Genomic DNA, 15,365 nt, shown 5'->3' with positions numbered 1-15,365 from the left:
ACGGGGGCAGCGCCCCAACCCCCTGATTGGCTCTGCTGTGTGCATGACAGGGGGTGGCGCCGCAACCTCCCCATCGACCCTGCCTTGAGTGTGACAGAGGGCAGTGCCCCAACCCCCCAACCGGCCCTACCCTGAGCGTGACTGAGGGTGGCATCACAACCTCCCAATCTGCCCTGCTCTGTGCATGACAGGGGAAGGCGCCCCAACTCCCCAATCGGCCCTGCTCTGAGCCCGACCAGGGGCTGCACCTAGGGATTGGGCCTGCCCTCTGCCACCCGGGAGCAGGCCTAAGCCAGCACGTCGTTATCTCCCGAGCGGTCCCAGACTGCGAGAGGGCACAGGCCGGTCTGAGGGACCCCCCCACTTCCCCCAAGTGCACAAATTTTTGTGCACCGGGCCTCTAGTATGTATATATATATATATATATATATATATATATATATATATATATATATATATATTTTAAATGTTAGAAAACTTTGATTCCATGTGCCCACATGAATACCTTACATAGAATAGCCTTACTAATTATTTAACGAAGTTTTAGAAATTTATAAAGTCCAAAGAGGTACTATACAGCCTATCCAAAAGGAGAGATTATTTTAGGCTTTAACCTCACATTTCTTATCTGGAAGACTTCCTGGTTCTAAGAAAGAAACTTAAGGAATATGCAATATGTTCAAAGTGGTGAAAAAGCACTCTAAGTAGATGAAATGATAATTGAACACTGGTACTATTTTAATCTCTTTCTCATTTTAAATTTCCCAATGGCAAGCATGAACACCAGACCAACTAGATATCCTTGCCAGCCCCTCACTTCTAGCAATTAAGGATTGAGTGGACAGGTATTTGGAGAACGTTGGTAACAAAATGAACTAACAATATGGTAATCAATGTAGTTTTTTCGTAAATCTTCAACAGGTTACATAAAGATATTGTTTCAAATATTGCAGAATGTTGTACAAGTCATTTTCTATAATGATAATTTCCTGCTTTAACAGAACTTCCTTTATATGCTTTGTTAGGTGATAAATGGCATTAATGGTGGAGTTTACATTTAGGCTCAGTGAAAAGAGTCCCCCAGTGGCCTGGCTATCGGATGCCTGCACTCATTTCAATATAGGTCGCCCAGGACAAAATGGCCGGGGAATCCAGTTGGTCTTCATACCCCCTCCACACTGATTCCCACAGCTCTTTCCTCAACTCAGCACCCTTCTTTCTGTTCTTATCCCCAGCTTTTTCAATATTCTCATTTCCCTGGTTCTCCAAAAATCAAGATCCCAAATATTGCTGCACAATTCTATTACTTACCATTTCTAGGGTTTCTCTCACATCCCCCTATTTAAACCATTCATTACACTAACTACCAGGTAAACTGTCAGCAGATGATTCTGTCAGAAGGGAAAGGAAAAAAGAGGCTATCATTTATTGGTTAGCGATTCCCAACCACTTGTAGAACCAAACCTAGCAGCACTTCCTTACCGTCTTCTCAAATCTCAGAAGAAAATGTGCCTCTCCCCTCCCCCACAGGGCTGCTGCCCATGCAATGAATCAAGGCCCACCACCCACTGTGGGACCACGACCCAAGGGTTATCGTTCTGCTGTAACTTCAGTATTTTTCCCTAATACACCCACATTTATAAATGTGCTAACATCTTCAACCTTCAGTAACAATTTCTTAAAAGCCGTATTTTGAACCTCACTTCCTTCCTAAGTCACAGCCTTCTCTCTCCTTTTCTCCACCACACTGGGCACCATTTCTTTGGTTCTCCACCTTCCCCATCTCAGCCACTACTGTCTTCCTACCACTACACCCTTGAACTTCTACAGTAAGTGTAGGCATGGCCTACTCACTCATCCTGCTGAGGACAGACCATCACTACTGAGTGTGCCTCAGGTTCTCATTTTTTGCTTGAGTGATCTCATTCACTTCTAGGGCTTCAACCAGTTTCCACAGGAGTATGATTCCAACTCTGAGGTACAGGTCTCACCTTTCTCGGACTACCTTCTTCACATACGTCCCCTGGGAGTCCCAAAGATGCTGCCTTTATTGTTCTCAAAACTACCCTAACTCCTCCTCCTACTGTAGATTCTAGCTCTCCTTATTATGACATCACCTCCCATCCATTCTCCAAAGCTTCAACTCTCAGAATCATCTATTTCTCTCTTCTCCCTACGCTCCAGACATCTAATTCTTCCCCAAATCTGTCCTTCCTCTTTCATGTTTCATTAGTCTCAAATTCATCCCAACACAATTTCCACTCTCCAGCCTCTGGTTTAGTTTTTCTCTTGCTTTGTCTGAACTATTTTAAAAGCCTCTTAACTGGTCTACTAATCTCCAGTCTTTCTCCACCCTAGTCCCTGCTCCAGACTATATCCATAGGTATTCCGGTTAAAGTGCAGAAATCAGCCAGAGAAAAGTTAGACATACATTCTTTTTTAAACAGCTCAAATAAGTCGTGTTGTTCCTAATTTGCTCTCACAATGTAGTAGCCGTGCTTTGAATAAATTTGTATTAACCGAACCACTAACAAAGCCGGTCAAAGCCTCATTACTTTATTACAAGAAAATATGTAGAAGTGTAACTGAATCAGCAGAATTATCTGAAAGTGCTTTTACACTACTAATAAACATAAAACATGACTACAAAATCATGATCCAGATGCTATTAAATATTTAAATTTGAATCATTTTTAGTATCTCAAAACTAGATTTTAGGTTTATTTTTTTCTAGATAACAGTTTATATATGCACTTACAAATACCTAGAATTCATAATACCGCCATCCATCTAGCTCCGTTGGTTAGAACGCCGTCCCTATGCGACAAGGTTGTGGGTTCGACCCCCCCAGTCAGGGCACATACAAGAGTCAACCAATGAATGCATAAATAAGTGGAACAATAAATCAATGTTTCTCCCCGTTCCTTCCTCTCTCTCTAAAATCAATAAAATAAAAAGTAAAGGGAGAGAGAGCTATCCTGCTCATTAATCAACACAAACCCTTCCTTCAAGCGCCAAGGATAGGAGCCGTGCACTTGACTACTGCGGATTCCTAGACTCAGAAGAGCAGCCTCTCAAACACTTAGCTGTTTTTCAGGTAACGTGTCTCAGACTAAAGCAGGCTTACTGATGCAGGTTGCATGCTCATGCAATGAGGACCTGACACCTCTTGGGGAGGCAGCAGTTGCAACACCATGCTCTCCATGGCTGGCAGGAGCCCAAGGAAGGATTCAAGATTCACCGAAGAACTCATATGCACTATGTATAACCGATGGACAGAGACAACAGTGTGGTGAAGGCCTGGTGTGTGTGTGTAGGGGGGGAGAGGGAGTTGCTAGAAGGAGTTAAAGGTGGGGGGGGGGGGGGGGGGGAAGACATCCGTAATACTTTCAACAATAAAGATAAATTGTAAAACACAATAAGCAGATACATTTGAGGGGGGGGGCAGTTAAAAAATATATCACTTGGTAAATTAATGAATCCTATTGTCAACAACTGACCTATCTACATAGAACAGATTAATGGTCACCACAGGGGACAGGAATTAGGGTGCGGTACACCTAAAACTAATAATATGTAAGTAGAAAAAACAACAACTGATCTGTCAATGAGGTAGATCAGTTTTAGATCAATGGAAGGCCAATAAATGAAACATTTCCACTGATGACAATCAAGATTAAGATACAATTGATGTGTACTAGAAGGGGACAGGAAATATTTACGATAAAGAAAATTCACTCTTACCCCAGAACTGCCTTTGAAAGATGAAAATTATGAGCATATCCTCACTCACACGCACCCAGGCATGCATGCAATTTGGATCCACCATCCTGACTGCTAAGGAGCAGTTTCATCATACTTTGGTTTCCATCACTGCTCCTTTATGGCATGTAGGACTGCTGGCATACACAGGCTTATTGCACTTACCTTTTACTAAATGGCCAGTGTGTTTAGAGCAACATCAAATTGAGTTAGGTTAAGGAAAAATGAGGTGGTTCTTTGAAAATATTCCCCTTTCTCCATTAGTGATACATTCATTTTATCTTTATATGCCAATGATTTATTTTGTTCTGTTTGGCACAATAAAACCAAACAAAAATCCTTGCATCCTTTGTTTCATTCTAGAGTTTCAATGTTTTTCACTTATTATGAAACCATGATAAACCATTTTGTATGTAGTTGTTATATGTAGGGCAATTTTATCAATAAGCAGGAATATATTCAATTCTAAAAAAATACTACCAGATGCTCTTTTCTTTAAGTTAAGCATTTTATCTAAGCTTCTTGCATATAGAAAAATTACAACAGGTTCAAATACTGTCAGAAAAAAGTTCTTGCATAAAATAACTAGAACAAACACTCTCAAAAAAACCTGGACTCGAGAACGAGGAAGCACCCTGAGCACATGAAAAGCCCTCATGCAAAAGAAAATAATTAAGAAATCATGTCAAGGGGCCTTCAGAATTTGGAAATAGGGTGATTCCTTAAGAACTAAACTGTAAAAGGAAACACAAGGCAAATAAAGTTAGCAGAGAAAAGGCCACCCTAAGAGAAAATAGGTGAACGTATTTGGAAATATTTGTCTAATCAAAGTGTCTAAGATATACCCTAGGATAAGAACACAATATTAAAAACAAACAAACAAAACAGTGACAATCAAGTTCATTGTGAGCTTCTGGAAGAGTGTGTGTTAACAGAAGGACAGTATCTGGTCAAGCCTAGAAAAAAAGGGAGTAATAAATTGACCCAGGTCTCTCAATTTCTCAGGGAGACCTTGTCTACTCTGTATTCCAGGATCCTCAATCTTGGCACTACTGACATATTGGGCCAGATAATTCCTCCTTATGGAGAACCATCCAATGAATTGTTTTAATAGCATCCCTGACCTCTACCTCCTAGATGCTAGTAACCACTCTCAACCCACCCCAATTGTGACAATCAAAAACTGTCTTCAGATGTTACCAAATGTCCCATGGGAGGCAAAACTGTCCCCTTAGAAATCAGTAATATATTCTAAATAATGCAATTAGAAGCACCAAGCTAATATAGTTTGACTAGAGGCCCAGCGTATGAAACTGTGCGAGACCCAGACCCGCCGCGCCGCCCCAGACCTGCCGTGCCACAAGGCCCATCGATGCACCTCTTGGTGACCGGTCGTTTGGTCGTTACACCGTTACGGCCACTGGCCTTTTATAACATAGATATTTCTAGCATCAAAATCATTCTGCTTTTTTTGCTCATCTAGTAAATGTCTCATAATAATTTAGCTTTCTAGAGAAAAGTGTGGTCATTTTGCAAGAGGTATATGCTATACAGTTCTTTGGTGAAATTAAAAAAAACTTTATATGTGTTTTCTGATAATAAAAATGAAATCACACACCGTTCATATTCCCTACAACTTCTAATATTGTTTTAATTTTAAGTATATGTCATGCATTTGGACATTATAAAAATTGTTATTCCTTGTTTAATATTCTTATCTTCCTTACCACTATCAGTATCTTGATTTTCTAAGTTTCTCCTTTTCCTACTTTATACAGTTTCTCTGCCACTCTCCACTACAACACCACAGATCATCTATCACCATTACTGTAAATTGAAAGTTGACAGTATTATCATGCAGGATAAATGAAATTTGACTTAATACCCAGGTAAATGGTTTTAAAAGAACATTTTTAATAATAATGCAGTTGGGAAACACCTGCTTAAATCTAGGTAATATAGCAACTTATTTTTAAAAATAAGAATCTAAATGAACCTTTACAACAAGGCTTATTTTGTTCCCAAGCCCTGAAAATCTATGGGCTTTCCTTTACCTAGGAATCCCTTAGAAACCAAAATAGCTCTATATGCCATTTGATTGACCATGGTGAACTCACTCTTTCTCTATATTCATCTTTCACTCCCCTTCCCTCTGCCACCACAGTCTTTCAAGTCCTCATTACCTCACCTTTAATTTATCACTGCAAGGGTTTGCCACTTATTTTCTCCTTCACTGTGGTCCACTCAACATAAGACTATCACACACAGATCATGTTAAAATATTGTTTTAACCACAATAGTGCATTAGAAAAACTTATGGTTTTCTGTCAGTTGGGAATGTTTAAATTTCTCTTAAAAATCTAGCTTTCTATCTAGTCGCCCAAATTCCTCTCTTCTCTAATATAAACTGTTTTAACCCAATCGATCTACTTCCTATACACACAACCACATATCTCACTCCCGTTTAAAATGCCTTCACTCATGTTACTCCAAGCACTATTCTTTTTGTTGTTCTTCTTGGCTATTCAATGCCTAATCAAATTATAGTTTACTTCTTGCTTTTTTAAGAGTCAAAGTTTTAGAGCTAAAAGGGATCTCAAAATTTATTCAGTCAAATGAGTAGCAAGTCCTTTCCCCACAATGAGAATTTCTTTTCCTACACTCTTTCAGAACTTATAGCCTGCTGCCTGTGATAAAATACTATTTACCAGTATATGCTAATCTGTGTTTTCCCCCAATTTATCCAATAACTAGGGGCTCAGTGCACAAATACGTACACTTTGAAAGGAACTGTGGGCCGTGAGGCTGCAGTAGGCACAGGGGCGGGTCTCGGCCCATCCTCCATGCCCCCCGCTCCTGTCTGCCAGCAGCCCCGCTCCTGCTGCCGCCACTCCCACACACTGACAGTGTTGGCCCTGCTCGCACCTCTGACGGCGCTGAGTGATTGAGGCCAGCGCCAGCAGCAGGTGTGAACAACAGCTGCTGCCCCGATCGCCCCTCAGGAGCAGGGGGAGGTAGAGAAGCCCTCAGGGGCGATCAGGACCAGTAGTGGCCACTCGCACCTGCTGATGGTGCCAAGTGATCAGGGCTGGTGCCGGCAGCGGGTGCAAGCAGGGCTGGCACCAGCAGCAAGTGCAAGTGCTAGGCAGGACCGCAGCGTGCAGAAGCAAAGAATTTTTAGTAACCACCAGAGGCTCGCCCTGATGACAATGACCAGCGCCCCTGCCTTGGTCTGGCACCCCTGCTCACCTGCTCCACCATCCTGCTGCGTCCAACACCCTCCATGTTCCACACACGCCCCCAGGTGGTCAGCACTTGTCATAGCGACCAGTTGTTCCATTGTTCCTCTGTCTGGTCTATTTACAGATTAGCCTTTTATTATATAGGACTAGAGGCCCGGTGCACAAAAATTTGTGCACTCGGGGGGAGGGGAGGTCCCTCAGCCCGGCCTGTGCCCTCTCGCAGTCTGGGACCCCTCGGGAGATAACGACCTGCTGGCTTAGGCCTGCTCCCGGGTGGCAGAGGGCAGGCCCAATCCCTAGGTGCAGCCCCTGGTCGGGCTCAGAGCAGGGCCGATTGGGGAATTGGGGCACCGCCCCCTGTCATGCACAGAGCAGGGTGGATTGGGAGGTTGTGATGCCACCCTCAGTCACGCTCAGGGTAGGGCCGATTGGGGAGTTGGGGCACTGCCCTGTCATACTCAAGGCAGGGTCGATGGGGAGGTTGCGGCGCCAACCCCTGTCACGCACAGAGCAGGGCCCATCAGGGGGGTTGGGGTTCCGTACCGTCACGCACAGAGCAGGGTCAATCAGGGGGTTGGGGAGCTCCCCCCGTCACTCACAGAGTAGGGCCGATAGGGGAGTTGGGGCACCGCCCCCTGTCACACACAGAGCAGGGCGGATCAGGGGGTTGGGGTGCCGCCCTATATCACCCACAGAGCAGGGCCAATCAGGGGGTTGGGAGGCCGCAACTGTCACACTCAGGGCAGGGCCGATGGGGAGGTTATGGCTCTACCCCATCACACACTGAGCAGGGCCCGTGGGGGGTGGGGGGGGGGGGCGCCGCCCTCTATCACCCACAGAGCAGGGCCGATCAGGGGGTTGAGGAGCTCCCCCCTGTCACTCACAGAGCAGGGCCGATAGGGAAGTTGGGGCACCACCCCGTCACACACAGAGCAGGGCGGATCAGGGGTTTGGGGGCAGGGCCGATGGGGTGGGGGTGGGGTTGGGGCACCGCACCCTGTCACACACAGAGCCGCAGGGCGATCAGGGGGTTGGGGAGCTCCCCCCTGTCACGAACAGAGCAGGGCGGATAGGGAGGTTGTGGCCCCGCCCCCTGTCACACAGAGCCGCAGGGCGATCAGGGGGTTGGGGAGCTCCCCCGTCACACACAGAGCAGGGCCAATCAGGGGGTTGGGGGGCCGCACCCTGTCACACACAGAGCCGCAGGGCGATCAGGGGGTTGGGGAGCTCCCCCCTGTCACGCACAGAGCAGGGCGGATAGGGAGGTTGTGGCCCCGCCCCCTGTCACACACAGAGCCACTGGGCAATCAGGGGGTTTGGGCGCTGCCCCGTCACACTGATCCTGGTGCTGGGAGGCATATTACCCTTTTACTATATAGGATAGAAGCCTGGTGCATGGGTGGGGGCCGGCTGGTTTGCCCTGAAGGGTGTCCTGGATCAGGGTGGGGGTCCCGCTTGGGTGCCTAGCCAGCCTAGATGAGGGGATGATGGCTGTTTGCATCTGGTCACACCCCCTTCAGGGTGGGGGTCCCGCTTGGGTGCCTGGCCAGCCTGGGTGAGGGGATGATGGCTGTTTGCATCTGGTCACACACCCTTTAGGGTGGGGTCCCCACTGGGGTGCCTGGCCAGCCTGGGTGAGGGGCTGAGGGCCGTTTTCAGGCTGGCGGGTGACTGAAGCTCCCAACCTGTCCTTTTTTCCTTTTTTTTTATTCTGGGCCAGCTTTCGCTCTGAGGCTCAGCTCCAGCTATGAGACCTCTGCTGCTGAAAGCAGGTTTCTGGCCTTTGTTTACCTTCTGTATTTGAAACAATGTTGCAGTCCTGCTGGCTGAAGCCTGGGGTTTTGTTTAGCTTCTATATTTGTTCAATGTTGCTTAGAGTGCAGCTGAGAGGCCGGCAAGGCAGGCAGGGAAGCTTGGGTTACTCCGTCACTGAAGCAAGCAAGCCTCCCTGTTCACGTCAACTGCCTGGCTGCCGGCCGCCATCTTGGCTGGCAGTTAATTTGCATATCGCCCTGATTAGCCAATGGGAAGGGTAGCGGTCGTACGCTAATTACCATGTTTCTCTTTTATTAGATAGGATAAGTATTAAGCATCACCTATGATCATGGGACAATACTTGGCTTAGGGCAGTGGTCAGCAAACTGCGGCCCCTTGAGTGTGGCTCTTTCACAAAATACCACGTGCGGGTGCACACGTACAGTGTGATTGAAACTTCGTGGCCACACTCAAGGGGCCAAAGAGCCGCATGTGGCTCGTGAGCCGCAGTTTGCTGAACACTGGCTTAGGGGATACAAAGATTTCTTTCCTCAAATACACTACACAAAGTAACCCTTTTTATATATGAATTTCTGCTATATACACAGATTTACTTTTGGTGAGAATTTCTACAAATTCTAAGTTGCTCTTTACGGAGATATCTTGGGAAAGAGGGAACTGAAGATGAAAGAAAAGGGAAATAAAGAGATAGCAGAGTAGGAGTAGAAGATATTTGCAGTGCACTCTTAGAAGCAGAGACGGACAAATTTCCATCCTTCAACCTGGAATAGTCTGTTGCGAAGAAGAGGAAGGAGATGAGAATGAGAAAGACAGACAGAGCCAAGTCAGTGTTCCGTTATGCTATGTTCTGAGGAGTGAGTGCTGCTGAAATTATCATGAGTGGAGGAACTATAAATACCCACTTGGCTGTAGTAAGCCAAGTGAGTTAAATAAAGGTTACTAAAACATTATTTTTTTTTAACTCTCAAACATCCAAGTTATGCTATCTCTAGAACCACCGCTGGAACCATCAGTTGGAGTCAGTATCTTGTAAGTCAGCGGTTGGTCGAACGACCCTTTCCCAGGGGTCGCCTAAGACCGCCCTGCATATCAGATATTTACATTACGATTCATAACAGTAGCAACATTACAGTTATGAAGTAGCAACGAAAATAATTGTATGGTTGGGTCACAACATGAGGAACTGTATTTGAAGGGCCAGAAGGTTGAGAACCACTGTTCTAAGTGGAAAGAAGAAAGGCTCTAAGACACCTTACCTAACAAGAGCTTCTTATAATGTATGAGCAACCGCCGCCGCCCCGCCACCCACGGCCCCCCCCCACCCCCCCACCAGGGTGGAAATCCGGAAAGTAGTGTAAATGAAAACTAACTGTAAAGTGCCTGGTATTTCCAAATTGAACGGCATTAACTGTCATTATCTGTTTAACATATTTTACTTAATGTATTAACTGGGTGAACATTTAAAAGTTTGTAAGGATTTTTAAACGTTCATTCACAATCTCAGGCTACGGAACTCTCTTTTCCCCATAACATCCTAAATTCCTTCAGGGAAAATCTCTCTACCATGGGGTTTTCGAGAACCTAGTGCTGCGGATGGCATGGGCATGCTGTGACAACGCTACCTATTTGCCTCACGTGGTGTTCCAACCTTCTTTAAAAACGTGCTTTAAATTTTTTTCAGTTATCCCCATTCCAAAAGATTACTAGTTTTCAAAATGAAAGACATCTGAATCAACTTATATAAAAATGTGCATAACTATTGTTTAATTTCTAAAATAAGCAACTTCCATGAGTTAAATTTAACTCAGTTACCCAAGTTTCTTATACCAAAGTCCCAGATAGAAGGTTATTTAATAGATGAACAGAAAGGCAAATGAGCCCTAGCCAGTTTGGCTCAGTGGATAGAGTGTCGGCATGTGGACAAAGGGTCCCAGGTTTGATTCAGGTCAAGGGCACATACCTTGGTTGTAGGCTCCTCCCCCACTGGGGCCCTGGTTGGGGCTTATGCAGGAGGCAACCAATAGATGTGTTTCTCTCACACCGATTGTATGTTTCTCTCTGTCTCTCCCACGCCGATTGTATGTTTCTCTCTGTCTCGCCCTCTCTCTTCCACTCTCCCTTAAAATAAAAAAAATCAAAAAAAAAAAAAAGTCAATGGGAAAATATCCTCGGGTGAGGATTAACAACAATAAAGGCAAATCATTTTATTTCTGTAATGCTAAGTTTTCCGTAAAACGTTTTATTATATAGGGTGAGGCAAAAGTAGGTTTACAGTTGTTCCTATAGAAAATAATACAACAATAAATTGTAATATAAGAATAAACTATGTTTTGCATATTCGTAACTATAAGCCTACTTTTGCCCCACCCTGTAGATACACCAACATGCATATTCTAGGTAAAATAAAAGGACAAATCCACTTGCAGACAGCCACATTCATTCAGAAGAGTACAGGATTCCTCTCACAGCATGTGATAATGGACCATTATAAACATATTGAAAGTTTGGTCATTTTATTTTCTTTAAATTTTTTTTTTTTTTTAGAGAAACACCTATGTGTGAGAGAAGCATTGATCGACTCCCTCCCGCACGTGCCCCAACCTAGCATCGAACACGCAACCCAGGTATGGACCCTGACCAGGAATCAAACCGGCCTCCTTTTGGTGTTCAGGACGACACTCCAACCGAGCCACAGCGGCAGGGCAGTAAGTATCGTAATTTTCTTCATTCAAAATAAAATGCTACATTATCAAACACCACTTACTTTTGTAGTCTTTTAGGGAGGGGAGCAGGAGGAAAAACTGGGACTGTGTGAATTTCTTAAAAATCTTTAGATTATGTTGGGAGAAATTTTTGAGGTCATATAGTCATCTTTCCATCCAATATTTAATTTGCTTTTTAAACACACTGAAATGTCATGTAAAAATAAGACATAACCTTATTCAACAGCACATAATTTATTGGACTACTTTAAAAGCAAAGGTCTTTTAAAAAATAAAACAGCTCTTATATTGGACAGAAAAAAAGTGACAGTTATGAACTGAGCAAACGAAAACATGTTTACTCAACAAATAGTACCCACTGTACACAACCCTCACCAGACAGTAAGAGAAGGAAAGGATACTGACACTCACTGAAGACGTAGTGTACCAAACTCTCCGCGAGACACTTCACTTATGCTACGCAATTAAAATTCTAAACCGACCCCATAAAGGAGACATTACATCCCTGTTTTGGAGATGAGATATACTGAGTTTGGTAGTAACAACTATGACTAAGCTCCAAGCCCTTCCCATCCAGAGGAAAAAATAAGGGCTTTCAACAGTAAAACCAGGCACATATGCGCCAAGTTCATATGAGTGAAAACACACAAACCAGTCATTTATATGATGTGTACTGTACGTGCAGTTATGTGTTCTGTTCTAATCTGTCCTGTACTGAAGAGGTAAACTGTGGATGCGACCGGCATGACAGCTTCTGGGCGGAGGCGAGCCTGAACACTTATTAGCAGAGAAGAAACACGAGGGCAAAGAAGAGTATGGAACTGGGCAAAGCAATGGGAATCGACTAGATGTTTGTACAGGTGCCAACCTGGCTGGAGTAGAGACCATGGTGAGACACACCAAGTTCTAGGGTTTGAGTTACCTAAACGGTGCAGAACCCTACAAGCTATGCTGATTGATTTGGCTATAGAACAGAATATTTATAGGACTCTTTATTTTACAAGTATTGGCTCTTGGGGACTTTAAAAATATAAGCATGCTCTGGCCCCATATCAAACCTACTATATTAGAACCCTGTGGCACAGGGCTGCTCTAAAAGATTTTGATGGCCCCTTAAGTGGAGAAGCCCTGTACCAAGTCAGTTCCCGGTAAAAATGACCTACAGAACAAAAACATCACTAACTATATGCTGTATCTTCAAAGTATGTATTCAAATAAATCAGCTTAGCATTTTCCTAGGTTAAAACTCCTCCCAAGACGTAGCCTCACCACAGACTGTCCCTTAACTAAACCCTTCACTTTTCCTCTCCTAAACTTATGGCCCTTGATCTGCTCAGTGTCCTTTACCTCACACTTTCCAACAGTTTTTTCTAGAAAAGTTCCATTCATCTTCAGCTGTTCTCCCCACCTTTTCACAACATTTATCCAACCCAACTAAGAGCTAACAATATTTTATAAAACAAAGGAACCATATAAAAGTAAAGTTCCATTAATATACTATATAATAACTTATAAAACTGCTCTATTGACCATTTATTGTAATAAAATCCTAAGCGCATTTACAAGTGAAATTCTAAATCATTTTTTACGGATTTCCCAAAGCATACAATTATGAAGTGGCTCTATAAAAGGCTAGTAAGCTAAGCTCCTTTACTTCTATCTTTACTTAAGGGCTACGAAGTAGCTAACAAAGTGGAGGTTCTGAAAGATACAAAGTATATGGACATCTCAGTGACACAGACACAAATGCCACCAGGACTAGGGAAGAAAAGAGGTGATCTGGAAAGGGGAACTAAACACCATCCTAAAAGGACAGGGACGCGATGATGATGATGATGATGATGATGCATGGACACAATGACTTGCTGCCTTTACCCTCACCTGGGTTCATGACTAAAGCCAAGATGAAAGTAACACAAGTTAGTGTTCAAAAATGTAAGTGGGTACTTGAGCTCTTTCCTCTCCCACAAACACCTACATCAATTTATGCATATTCCCAGGTATTTCTATTTACCTTAGTACTCTTCAGAAATTTCAATCACAATTCTATCGATTTATATTCCCACCAGTAATATGAGGAAGCACCTGTTAGTCTATATCCTCTTCAAACGCACTATCAAACTTTTTTTTCATTATCAAACTTTTTGATCGGTCAATCTAACAGGTGAAAACAGTATCTCATAGTTTTAATTTATGGTATTTATATCTGTGTGAGGTTGAACAGCTTTAAATATGCTTAAGAACCATTTGGGTTTCCTTCTCTGTGAAATATTTGTTCATGATCTTTTCCCACTTTATGGTTGATCTTTTTTTAAATCAATTTATAGGTATTCTTAGCCTTTTGTCTGTATTACAAGTTGCAAATATTTTTCTCAGTTCCTGCATTATCGCCATGCTATTTTCACTGACTGTTTCTTTCCTTTATATATGTTTTACTGTCCTCAACCAAATTGTACATGCCTTCCATAAAAGAAATAACATTTCTTTTGAGTATCACCAGGAGCGTGCTTTTCAGATCTTCCAACCTCATATACCAGCAAAACTTAAGAGAAGGGAAACTTGCTTTTTGGGGGGTCGTCAAGTGTGAATATTAATTATCGCTGGGGCACCTACTTGGGTTGCATCTCCAATCCCAGTTCACATGGTCATAAGCAAGAAAAACCACGTTCTAATAATACATCGTTTCTGAAGAGGGAGGGAGAGGTGCTGGAGGGCTGTTTCCTGCTGTCTGGGTGAGTCCCGGGAAAACTCAGCAGCTGTTGGTGGCGAATTTCCCATTAAGAGGACTAGGAAGGGGGGCTCTGCAGCAAGAGCAGAAATGAGGGAAAAGCACTGTGAGGAACAGAGAGATCAAGTGTACGGTGCTGACCCTGGAGTCCCCACTCACAACCGCTGGATTCCATTAGACACGCCCTGCATCTTTACCAAAAATGTCTCCTCCTGCTTATCCCAGCCAGGTGGAATTCTGTTACAGCCAAAATTGGCCAACTTACCACCACTACCACCTGCTCACTCCATAAAGGGACATTTAACACCGAAACCTCAGGAAGAACAGAACCTCAAGCTTTTTTAGCTGTTGTTGTTTAAAGGGGAATGTGTACTGAACGGTAGCTGTGTATCAGGAACAGGTCTAAGTCCTTGAATTATGGCGTTAAACAGAAGGGATAAAACCACTCTTTTCTCATGGGGCTTACATTCTACAGCAGTGGTTCTCAACCTTGGCTGCACATTAGAATCACCTGGGAATCTTTTTAAAATCCTGATTTCTGGGCCTCATCCTCCGGAAATTCTGTTTCTTTGTTATGGGTTGGGGCCACAACATTAGTAACAAAGAAACAGAATTTCCGGAGGATGAGGCCCAGAAATCAGGATTTTAAAAAGATTCCCAGGTGATTCTAATGTGCAGCCAAGGTTGAGAACCACTGTTCTACAGAAAACATACAGATAATAAAATAAATTCCAGTTGTGCTAGCTACAGAAAAAAAAATTAAAAAGGCAATGGGGTGGTGGGAAATGAGAACAGTGTCATTTTGAAAGGGTGGTTAGATAATACTGCTGGTCTGAAAAGGTAGTATTTGAGTGGGAACCTGAAATGGCAAAAAGAAGCCAGTCACGTAATGTTTTAGGAGAATTGCGGGCAGAAGGAACAGTACTAAGTCAGAAACAAGCCATGACACTCCCGAGGGACAAACAAAAGGGCAGTGTCGATGCAACACCGAGAACAAGGGGGTGTGAAAGAGCCGGCAGAGGAGGAACAGACCCAAGAGGAAAGGTGTAAGGTGGTGAAGTAGGCAGGGATCTGATCAGGTACAGAAACGGGCAGGCCGTGGGGACTCGAAAATAACTTGAGCTTTATGAACTC

General features: G+C 43.8%; 1 protein-coding gene across 4 annotated transcripts in view; it reads right to left on the bottom strand.

The window, feature by feature from the left end:
* The window catches only part of PALS2 (protein associated with LIN7 2, MAGUK p55 family member), a 69,945-nt gene that overhangs the window by 49,266 nt on the left and 5,314 nt on the right, over window positions 1–15,365 (bottom strand). Inside the window, exon 1 of one of the 4 annotated variants that reach the window (XM_059712574.1) lies at window positions 10,741–10,763. The exons of the other annotated variants lie outside the window; for them this stretch is intronic. The gene's annotated coding sequence lies outside the window, so the exon portion shown is untranslated. Of the gene's footprint in view, window positions 1–10,740; window positions 10,764–15,365 lie in introns of those variants that run through there. 4 annotated transcript variants of the gene reach the window in all.

The sequence above is a fragment of the Myotis daubentonii genome, chromosome 10 (genome assembly GCF_963259705.1).
Source record: "Myotis daubentonii chromosome 10, mMyoDau2.1, whole genome shotgun sequence".
In the NCBI taxonomy this organism is placed as follows: Eukaryota; Metazoa; Chordata; class Mammalia; order Chiroptera; family Vespertilionidae; genus Myotis; species Myotis daubentonii.
This window is presented reverse-complemented; position numbering and strand designations above follow the sequence as displayed.